Genomic DNA, 10,199 nt, shown 5'->3' on the forward strand with positions numbered 1-10,199 from the left:
TAGCAATATCTTAGCTTTAGTATCGACCGATACGATATCTGAGCTTTAGTATCGACCGATACGATACGATACCGATATCTGAGCTTTAGTATCGACCGATACGATACTGATATCTGAGCTTTAGTATCGACCGATACGATACGATATCTGAGCTTTAGTATCGACCGATACGATACGATACCGATATCTGAGCTTTAGTATCGACCGATACCGATATCTGAGCTTTAGTATCGACCGATACCGATACCAATATCTGAGCTTTAGTATCGACCGATACGATACGATACCGATATCTGAGCTTCAGTATCGACCGATACTGATATCTGAGCTTCAGTATCGACCGATACCGATATCTGAGCTTTAGTATCGACCGATACTGATCCGATACGATATCTGAGCTTTAGTATCGACCGATACCGATACAATATCTGAGCTTTAGTATCGACCGATACGATACGATACGAATATCTGAGCTTTAGTATCGACCGATACGATACCGATATCTGAGCTTTAGTATCGACCGATACCGATACTGCAGTGTTGTTTTTCTTCATTTTAAACTATTAATACACCATAAACATGGAGTTAATAGCTGTAAATAACTGCCAGATATTGAAAGTTCTCAGGACTCTGGAGAAATAATCCAAAGCACTCACTCACGGGACATTTTCTGAACCTTTTATGGTTAAAGTGAGTAACAAAAAAGTCCAGACAGACATTTTGAGGTTGAGGTATTTTTAAACTCAGCTCGCTTCCCTTCCTTCAGCCACTCCCTGTGCACACAGATGAGCTTCCTGACCAGAGCTGATCGGACGCAGACGCCAAAAAAAAGATCTAATATAAAGGGTTTGATCCGCATTTAAAGGCCAAGATGAGAAAGCTTCTTATTGCTCATGATGATAGATCTGCATTTAAACCTGGGATGATTGAATCATTTCAGATAATGTTGCAACTTCAGGCTGTCTCTTGAATGTAAACACATGCATGAGCATCTGCCCAATGTGTGAAGTCACATGGTGTGAAATCTTCTGCAGGCTGAAACAAAGCCCACAGAATATGTTGTGTTGCAGCTGTCCTGTCAGACGGCTCGAGTTGTAATAACTGACTTATTGCACAATTTAAACACATTTTTCTGCCTCCGGGGGTGCCTGAACGCACCATTAAACTTGGTTTTTGTTAGCAGACCGTGCTCCGTTTCTGAGTTTCTGCGACTGCTGTTGATTCGCTGCAGTTCTGAGGCAGAAATGTTCAGTCTGCTGTCCTCGTAACGGTAATGAACCAGACTTCTCCACCAAAGTCTATCAGCAACACCACAGAGTTAGAACACAAAGACAAGAGGAAGCTAAATGCTCGGGTTGTAGTTTGGTGCCTTTTCCACACCTCTGACACTGAAGGCATCACAGCCTGTTAGAATGATTCACCATTTCACTTCACGGTGGAATTTCCCCTTAAAGAGCCGTCTCTAGAACAAGAACCGATCCCTAATTACAGCCTTTCCCAAACACAAATAATTTGCTTTACTCATTGAAATGAGCCCCATTGTTCTTGCTGCTGCTCCACAGAGAGGAGATTAGATGTCGACAAGTTGGTTCTGATCCCCACCTCTTGGAGACAGTATCTAAAGTAAGTATTTTGGCCACAAATGTTTCAGGCATGACAGGTTTGTCCAAACCTGTTAAATTATAGGAGCCGTCTGTCTGACATGATGAAAGAAAGTGATTTAGAACATGTTCGCTTGCTCTACCCTGAGTCTGCTTCCTCGTGGTTCTGTTGGTCTGGATTAAGCTCCACTCTTTCTGTTCTCTGTGGACGGCTCTTTCTAATCTTTCCACCTTTTCACTCCTTATTCTTCAGTCTCACTGAATAGTCTGGTCATGGTTAAAGTTTGTATTAGTCTCATTTTTCCCCCTTTTTTGGTGACTTTTACAGAACAGTAAATTAATTAAATGAGCTTAAATGATTTAACCCTTTCCCAGACAGTCGTTTCTACAGCAGGTAACTTCTTTCATGCACAGATCTGGATGCCAAAGCTGCTCATAAGTCACTTCTGTGGACAATAATGAGTCACCCCAGCCGGTCTCTAGGTGTCCCTCAAACATGCAAGAGTAATAAAACGGTAAAAGTAACAGGACTAAAACTACAACTGCAGCAGAAATCCACAAGAGGACAATGAAATGAGCTCTTCTTCAGGAGTTTGCTTAATCTGGGATATAATATATCTGAGAAAACACCAGAGACAGCTGCTGAGTAACTTTATGAGTCTGTTTCCTGTTTGTCAGGTGATGTGATTCACATTAACCTTAATGTGCATTAAATCTTGATGTTTTTTCATTTTTTAGTCTCTACTCCTCCTTTCTAAAAGGAAATTAGAAAAAGCAACACTAAGGATGTCTTTTTCCTAATTTATTCTTGAATAATTCCTGTGTTAAAGGGTCAGAAACATTCCTCTCAGACGGTGCTGCTCTCACTCTGGAGCAGTTTTATGAGTTTTTACCAACAAATGTGGTGCAGAAATGTGGAAAATCCCAGTTTTAGAAATCTTTCTGGATGCCACAACTGTTGGATTTATGAAACATTTGATAAACAAGACAAGAACGCACTCTCACAGCCTAATTGTTGACTGAGAAAGATGAGATCTCCTCAATAAAAACTAAATTATCCTGTTAGAACACCAACTATTACAGTTTAATTAAAAAAGCTCCATGTAGCTGATAGATTTAAACAAAGTGAAGACAGCTTCAAGTCCTGTTGATCTCCTTTTTATCCAGATTAACTGCTTAAAACGAAAACATATTTAGGGAACTTCATGGAATTATAAATAACTTTATTGTGACTTAAGAGAAGTGATCAAATTGTCGGTATTAAAGACTAATTCATCGTCTTATGCTCTTTGGAAGCTGATCAATGCAGACGACAACTGTTGGATTTATGATCTATTCGTATAAAACATTTGATAAACAAGACAAGAAAACTCTAACCTAATTGTTGACTGAGAAAGATGAGATTTCCTCAATAAAAACTAAATTATCCTGTTAGAAACTATTACAGTTTAATTAAAAAAGCTCCATGTAGCTGATAGATTTAAACAAAGTGAATACAGCTTCAAGTCCTGTTGATCTCCTTTTTATCCAGATTAACTGCTTAAAACGAAAGCATATTTAGGGAAGTTCATGGAATTATAAATAACTTTATTATGACTTAAGAGAAGTGATCAAATTGTCGACTAATTCATCGTCTTATGCTCTTTGGAAGCTGATCAATGCAGACGTGTCAGAAACTGGAAAGTTGTTTTCAGTCGGCTCCTTCCCAGACATTTGTGAACAAACACAAGCTAAACCTTCATGTAGCAAAATTGTCCACAAAGCCCTTCTGATTTACATTAATCTCCACTTCTGTTGTGAGATAATGGGACAGGAATGTATAAATATCAAGCACGCCCTTTTAAATCAACACGTTAAACGGGCTGCGGCCTGGCATGTCCAGCAGCAGCTCCTTCGCTGACAGCTTAAAAACACGAGCTGGGACACGATTTAAATAATTACGGACTTCTTAAAGAACAACTTGTCCATAATCTGAAGGATAGTTTAAGTCTTGGGGCTGAACTGACACGCCTGGCAGCAAATGGAAGTGACTGAAAAGCCTGTCAGGCCACAAGATTCATCACATTATGAACTTGTCTTACATTCAAGTTGTTGTTACCAGTGAATAAAAACCTTAAATATTCCAGACTGTTCATTAATTACAGTTAAACAGAAAGATTTCCGTCTTTTTGGTAAAACAATTCTCTTAAAGTTTAAAATCTGAATGCATTTTACAGACAATTTTCACATTTAATTTAATACCTCGGCTGCTCGTTCGTGCCGCTTTGCATCACTAAACATCAGAAAGATCAGACCATACCTGACCCAACATGCCCCCCAGCTCCTGGTGCAGCCCATGGTTCATCTCCCACCTTCACTACTGCAGCGCTCTCCTAACTGGTCTCCTAACTGGTCTCCTAACTGGTCTCCTAACTGGTTTCCTAACTGGTCTCCTAACTGGTTTCCTAACTGGTCTCCTAACTGGTCTCCTAACTGGTCTCCTAACTGGTTTCCTAACTGGTCTCCTAACTGGTTTCCTAACTGGTCTCCTAACTGGTCTCCTAACTGGTTTCCTAACTGGTCTCCTAACTGGTTTCCTAACTGGTCTCCTAACTGGTCTCCTAACTGGTCTCCTAACTGGTTTCCTAACTGGTCTCCTAACTGGTTTCCTAACTGGTCTCCTAATTGGTCTCCTAACTGGTCTCCTAACTGGTTTCCTAACTGGTTTCCTAACTGGTCTCCTAACTGGTCTCCTAACTGGTCTCCTAACTGGTCTCCTAACTGGTTTCCTAACTGGTTCCCTAACTGGTCTCCTAACTGGTTTCCTAACTGGTCTCCTAACTGGTCTCCTAACTGGTTTCCTAACTGGTCTCCTAACTGGTTCCCTAACTGGTCTCCTAACTGGTTCCCTAACTGGTCTCCTAACTGGTTTCCTAACTGGTTTCCTAACTGCTCTCCTAACTGGTCTCCTAACTGGTTCCCTAACTGGTCTCCTAACTGGTTTCCTAACTGGTCTCCTAACTGGTCTCCTAACTGGTTTCCTAACTGCTCTCCTAACTGTTCTCCTAACTGCTCTCCTAACTGGTTTCCTAACTGGTTTCCTAACTGGTCTCCTAACTGGTTTCCTAACTGGTCTCCTAACTGGTCTCCTAACTGGTCTCCTAACTGGTCTCCTAACTGGTTTCCTAACTGGTTCCCTAACTGGTCTCCTAACTGGTTTCCTAACTGGTCTCCTAACTGGTCTCCTAACTGGTTTCCTAACTGGTCTCCTAACTGGTTCCCTAACTGGTCTCCTAACTGGTTCCCTAACTGGTCTCCTAACTGGTTTCCTAACTGGTTTCCTAACTGCTCTCCTAACTGGTCTCCTAACTGGTTCCCTAACTGGTCTCCTAACTGGTTTCCTAACTGGTCTCCTAACTGGTCTCCTAACTGGTTTCCTAACTGCTCTCCTAACTGTTCTCCTAACTGCTCTCCTAACTGGTTTCCTAACTGGTTTCCTAACTGGTCTCCTAACTGGTCTCCTAACTGGTCTCCTAACTGGTCTCCTAACTGGTTTCCTAACTGCTCTCCTAACTGGTTTCCTAACTGGTCTCCTAACTGGTTTCCTAACTGGTCTCCTAACTGGTCTCCTAACTGGTTTCCTAACTGGTCTCCCTAACTGGTTTCCTAACTGGTTTCCTAACTGGTCTCCTAACTGGTCTCCTAACTGGTTTCCTAACTGGTCTCCCTAACTGGTTTCCTAACTGGTCTCCTAATTCGTCTCCTAACTGGTTTCCTAACTGCTCTCCTAACTGGTCTCCTAACTGGTCTCCTAACTGGTTTCCTAACTGGTCTCCTAACTGGTTTCCTAACTGGTCTCCTAACTGGTCTCCTAACTGGTCTCCTAACTGGTTTCCTAACTGGTCTCCTAACTGGTCTCCTAACTGGTCTCCTAACTGGTTTCCTAACTGGTCTCCTAACTGGTCTCCTAACTGGTTTCCTAACTGCTCTCCTAACTGGTTTCCTAACTGGTTTCCTAACTGGTCTCCTAACTGGTTTCCTAACTGGTCTCCTAACTGGTCTCCTAACTGGTTCCCTAACTGCTCTCCTAACTGGTTCCCTAACTGGTCTCCTAACTGGTTTCCTAACTGGTCTCCTAACTGGTCTCCTAACTGGTTTCCTAACTGGTCTCCTAACTGGTTTCCTAACTGGTCTCCTAACTGGTCTCCTAACTGGTTTCCTAACTGCTCTCCTAACTGGTCTCCTAACTGGTTTCCTAACTGGTCTCCTAACTGGTTCCCTAACTGGTCTCCTAACTGGTCTCCTAACTGGTTTCCTAACTGGTCTCCTAATTGGTCTCCTAACTGGTTTCCTAACTGCTCTCCTAACTGGTTTCCTAACTGGTCTCCTAATTGGTCTCCTAACTGGTTTCCTAACTGGTCTCCTAACTGGTTTCCTAACTGGTCTCCTAACTGGTTTCCTAACTGGTCTCCTAATTGGTCTCCTAACTGGTCTCCTAACTGGTTTCCTAACTGGTCTCCTAACTGGTTTCCTAACTGGTCTCCTAACTGGTCTCCTAACTGGTTTCCTAACTGGTTTCCTAACTGCTCTCCTAACTGGTCTCCTAACTGGTTTCCTAACTGGTCTCCTAACTGGTTTCCTAACTGCTCTCCTAACTGGTCTCCTAACTGGTCTCCTAACTGGTCTCCTAACTGGTCTCCTAACTGCTCTCCTAACTGGTTTCCTAACTGGTCTCCTAACTGGTTTCCTAACTGGTCTCCTAACTGGTCTCCTAACTGGTTTCCTAACTGGTCTCCCTAACTGGTTTCCTAACTGGTCTCCTAACTGGTCTCCTAACTGGTCTCCTAACTGGTTTCCTAACTGGTCTCCCTAACTGGTTTCCTAACTGGTCTCCTAATTCGTCTCCTAACTGGTTTCCTAACTGCTCTCCTAACTGCTCTCCTAACTGGTCTCCTAACTGGTCTCCTAACTGGTTTCCTAACTGGTCTCCTAACTGGTTTCCTAACTGGTCTCCTAACTGGTTTCCTAACTGCTCTCCTAACTGGTCTCCTAATTGGTTTCCTAACTGGTCTCCTAACTGGTTTCCTAACTGGTTTCCTAACTGGTCTCCTAATTGGTTTCCTAACTGGTTTCCTAACTGGTCTCCTAACTGGTCTCCTAATTGGTCTCCTAACTGGTTTCCTAACTGCTCTCCTAACTGGTCTCCTAATTGGTCTCCTAACTGGTTTCCTAACTGGTTTCCTAACTGGTCTCCTAACTGGTCTCCTAACTGGTCTCCTAACTGGTCTCCAGCCTGTGAAACCTCTGCAGATGGTCCAGAACGCGGCGGTGCGTCTGGTCTTGGATCAGCCTAACAGAACACGTCCCCCCTCTGTTCATTGAGCTCCTCTGGCTGCCCTTAGCCGCCTGCATCAGGTTCAAGTCCCTGATGTTAGCTACAAAGAGCTTAATGGAACGGCTCCATCTACTTGAAGGCTCTTGCAAAGGCTTCTGTCCCAACTGGGTCCCTCCGTTGGTCCCAGGATTGTCGTCTAGCAGCTCCTACACCACGCCTAAGACAATCCAAACTCTGTTCATGTGTCGTCCCACGATGGTGGAATGACCTACCGAGCGCTACCAGAACAGGGGCGTCCCTGTCTATCTTCAAGAAGCTCCTGAAAACCCAGCTCTTCAGAGAGCATCTCCTATCCCAGCACTTACCTTGTACTTCCCTCCCCCCTCTATCTCTGCACTTTATCTTTCTGCACTTCCTTCTATGCCTGCACCCTATCTCTACTCTGTCCCCTCTGACAGAGTCGGACTCCTGGGTTCCTTCTATGGAGCTTATTGATAGCTTTTTATAGAGCTGTTATAGCTTCATTTGTAAGTCGCTTTGGATAAAAGCGTCTGATAAATACAGAAACATTAAATTAAAGTAAAAAATCCTTAAATACTTACTAATCTAATAAAAATTGGGTTTTCGCTCCACTGACTCTGGTCTGTTATCCATTCCTTGATGTTGCAACTTATTATTATCATCATTACGGTGTTTAATTAGCATTCTCTGCAGGTATTTATCGTCTTTCGCCCCTCGGGCATCGATGGAAACGCAAACCCAGGTGCACAAGACAATCTTTACATGGATGCTGCGCTCAGGGCTGCCAGAGTTGGCACAGCTCAGGTTTTTTTCACAGAACAACAAACAAAAACAGCCACTGAAGCACTGAAGCAAACATGCTAGTTTTTGTCTCATAAAATGATCCAAACGAAGACAATCAGCTGTCAGTGATCCTCACACACTTCAGGCTTCTGACTGAACACTTTTAACTCTTCAACAGTCTCTGCATAAACATATCACCACAGTCGAATTCATCAGAACCTAAAACAATTATCCGGAACAACTTAAAACAACAGAGATTAGGATCGAGGCCCCCACTAAGCCATTTGTCATGTGCTGTATCAATATTTCTGTAAGAACAAGCAAAAAAGGGAGAGAAAACTGAGTCGATAGCTTTGAAAGACACACTTTAGAGCGGGGGGGGGGGGGGGCATGTTATTGCTGAGTAAGCCTACATCTTGTGAGATCTGATTACACAATGGCACTGAACGTTCTTCAGCCGCCAGCTATGCGTGCACGGTGTGCACGGCCTGTCTGTACAAGTCATTACATCATGTGATCCTTTCTGCAGAACCACTACTTTTGTCCCTTTTCTTCTTCTTTTTGCCACCTTTTAATGAGGTTCATGTGATTATGATAAAAAAATGTCTCTCTTCTGGCTCTTCACAGAACAAACAGGCTTTTTCCTTCTGAGGCGCGTCTCCCTGCTTTAAATATTCTGTATTTTTCAAAGTAATAACATATTCTGCTGTGACTCATAAAGCTTTGTGTCTCTTAAAAAAATAATTCACAACAAATGAATGATTCATCAACTAAAGCTAACCTCGTGCGAATCTCTGCGTCTTATCCCTAATCTTCCTAACTACTGCGTTATTTACTGAGGGAGGAGTTCCACTTGATCACATGGCTTATCCACTTCTACAGTTCATACTGGATGCTGTGCGTTTTTGAGTCTCCCTGAAGACAGTTGGCAGGTTTATGTCCCATAAAATAGTTTTTTCAAAGCAACACCGGAGAAGTTTGTGAGCCTTTCATCGTTTTCCCAGGCCTGAAGCCTCACTGGAGCGCCTGGGAGCTGAGATGCAGCGCTTCAGAACTTAGGTTTCATTTTCAGCAGGCTGGACTATTGTAACAGCGTCTTCACAGGCCTGAGTTTTTAAAAAAATCAACCAGAACGCCGCTGCAGAGTGGAGCTTAAGTCACTGCACTGGCTTCCTGTGAGCCAAAGGATAGATTTTAAAATCTTGTTACTTGTCTCTAAAGCACTAAATAGGGACTGGATGCAGTGGTATCATTGCCACCTTCTGTGTGGGAGATCCTGGGTTCAAATCCCCTGCATGGAAGGTATTACCTCCAGTAGGGGTCCTTAGGAAAGACCCCCTTACCCTACCTGCCTACCTGTAAGTTGCTTTGGATAAAAGCTGCTAAATACATAAATGGGCCTAAACACATCTCTGATTTGCTTATACAATATGAAGCACCCAGAGCATCTGGAGCAGGTTTACTCAGTGCATTCAGGATCAAACCAAACAAGGCGAAGCAGCCTTTAGTTTCTCTGCTTCCCGTCTCTGGAACAAACTTCCAGAATATCTGAGGTCGGCTGAAACTGTCGACTCCTTTAAATCAGACCTTAAAACATCACTATTTACTGCAGCTTACCAGTGAACCGCATACTGTAGGATAATCTGTTGCTTTTATATTTGTCTGCTGTTGTTTTTCTGCATTTTCTGCACTGTTTTTCTTGCTTTTAGCTTTTGTCTTTAATGATCTATTGTTCCTTTAATGTATTTCTCCTGTAAATCACATTGAATTGCCTTATATGCATGAATGGTGCTGTATAAAATTGCCTTGCCTATATGATACTCCAGAAACTAAACAGGAACATATGATAAGATACTGTTGCCTTTGCAAATAAAGCTGGAGGGAGAAAAAACAGACAATTTCGTAACAAATTATGTAGGGATTATAATAGTCCACAGCAGGGTTTTACAGATAAATTGGCCTTGCATAATATCAGTAAAGTTTATTCTAACTGAAGGCAACTTCTTTTCCTGCTTCTTGAAGACATTCAAACGGCCTTTTTAGTCCTAAACTGAAATACGGAACCAAAAAGTGCAAAAGAATGGACCTATTAGTGAAAAAAGATCATTTTCTATCTAAAATATATGGCATTTTTGTTGTTATAATGTTTCTAAGAAACACCCTCAACAAATACAACAATCTATGCTTAACTTCCAGCCAACAAAGACGGCATTTTAGGAATATTCAACCTTCTTCCACAAGTGCAACGCGTGCAGCTTTGATTTGTATAAGTTAAACTTACTTCTTCCACAATCATGGACTCAAGTTGTCCATGTGGCCCAGAACCAACTTGAGTCCATGATGAGGCCCAGATTTCTTGCTTTTAGCTTTTGTCTTTAATGATCTATTGTTCCTTTAATGTATTTCTCCTGTAAATCACATTGAATTGCCTTATATGCATGAATGGTGCTGTATAAAATTGCCTTGCCTATATGATACTC

Source organism: Leuresthes tenuis, unplaced genomic scaffold, assembly GCF_036924035.1.
Source record: "Leuresthes tenuis unplaced genomic scaffold, fLeuTen1.0.hap1 SCAF_11, whole genome shotgun sequence".
Lineage (NCBI taxonomy): Eukaryota > Metazoa > Chordata > Actinopteri > Atheriniformes > Atherinopsidae > Leuresthes > Leuresthes tenuis.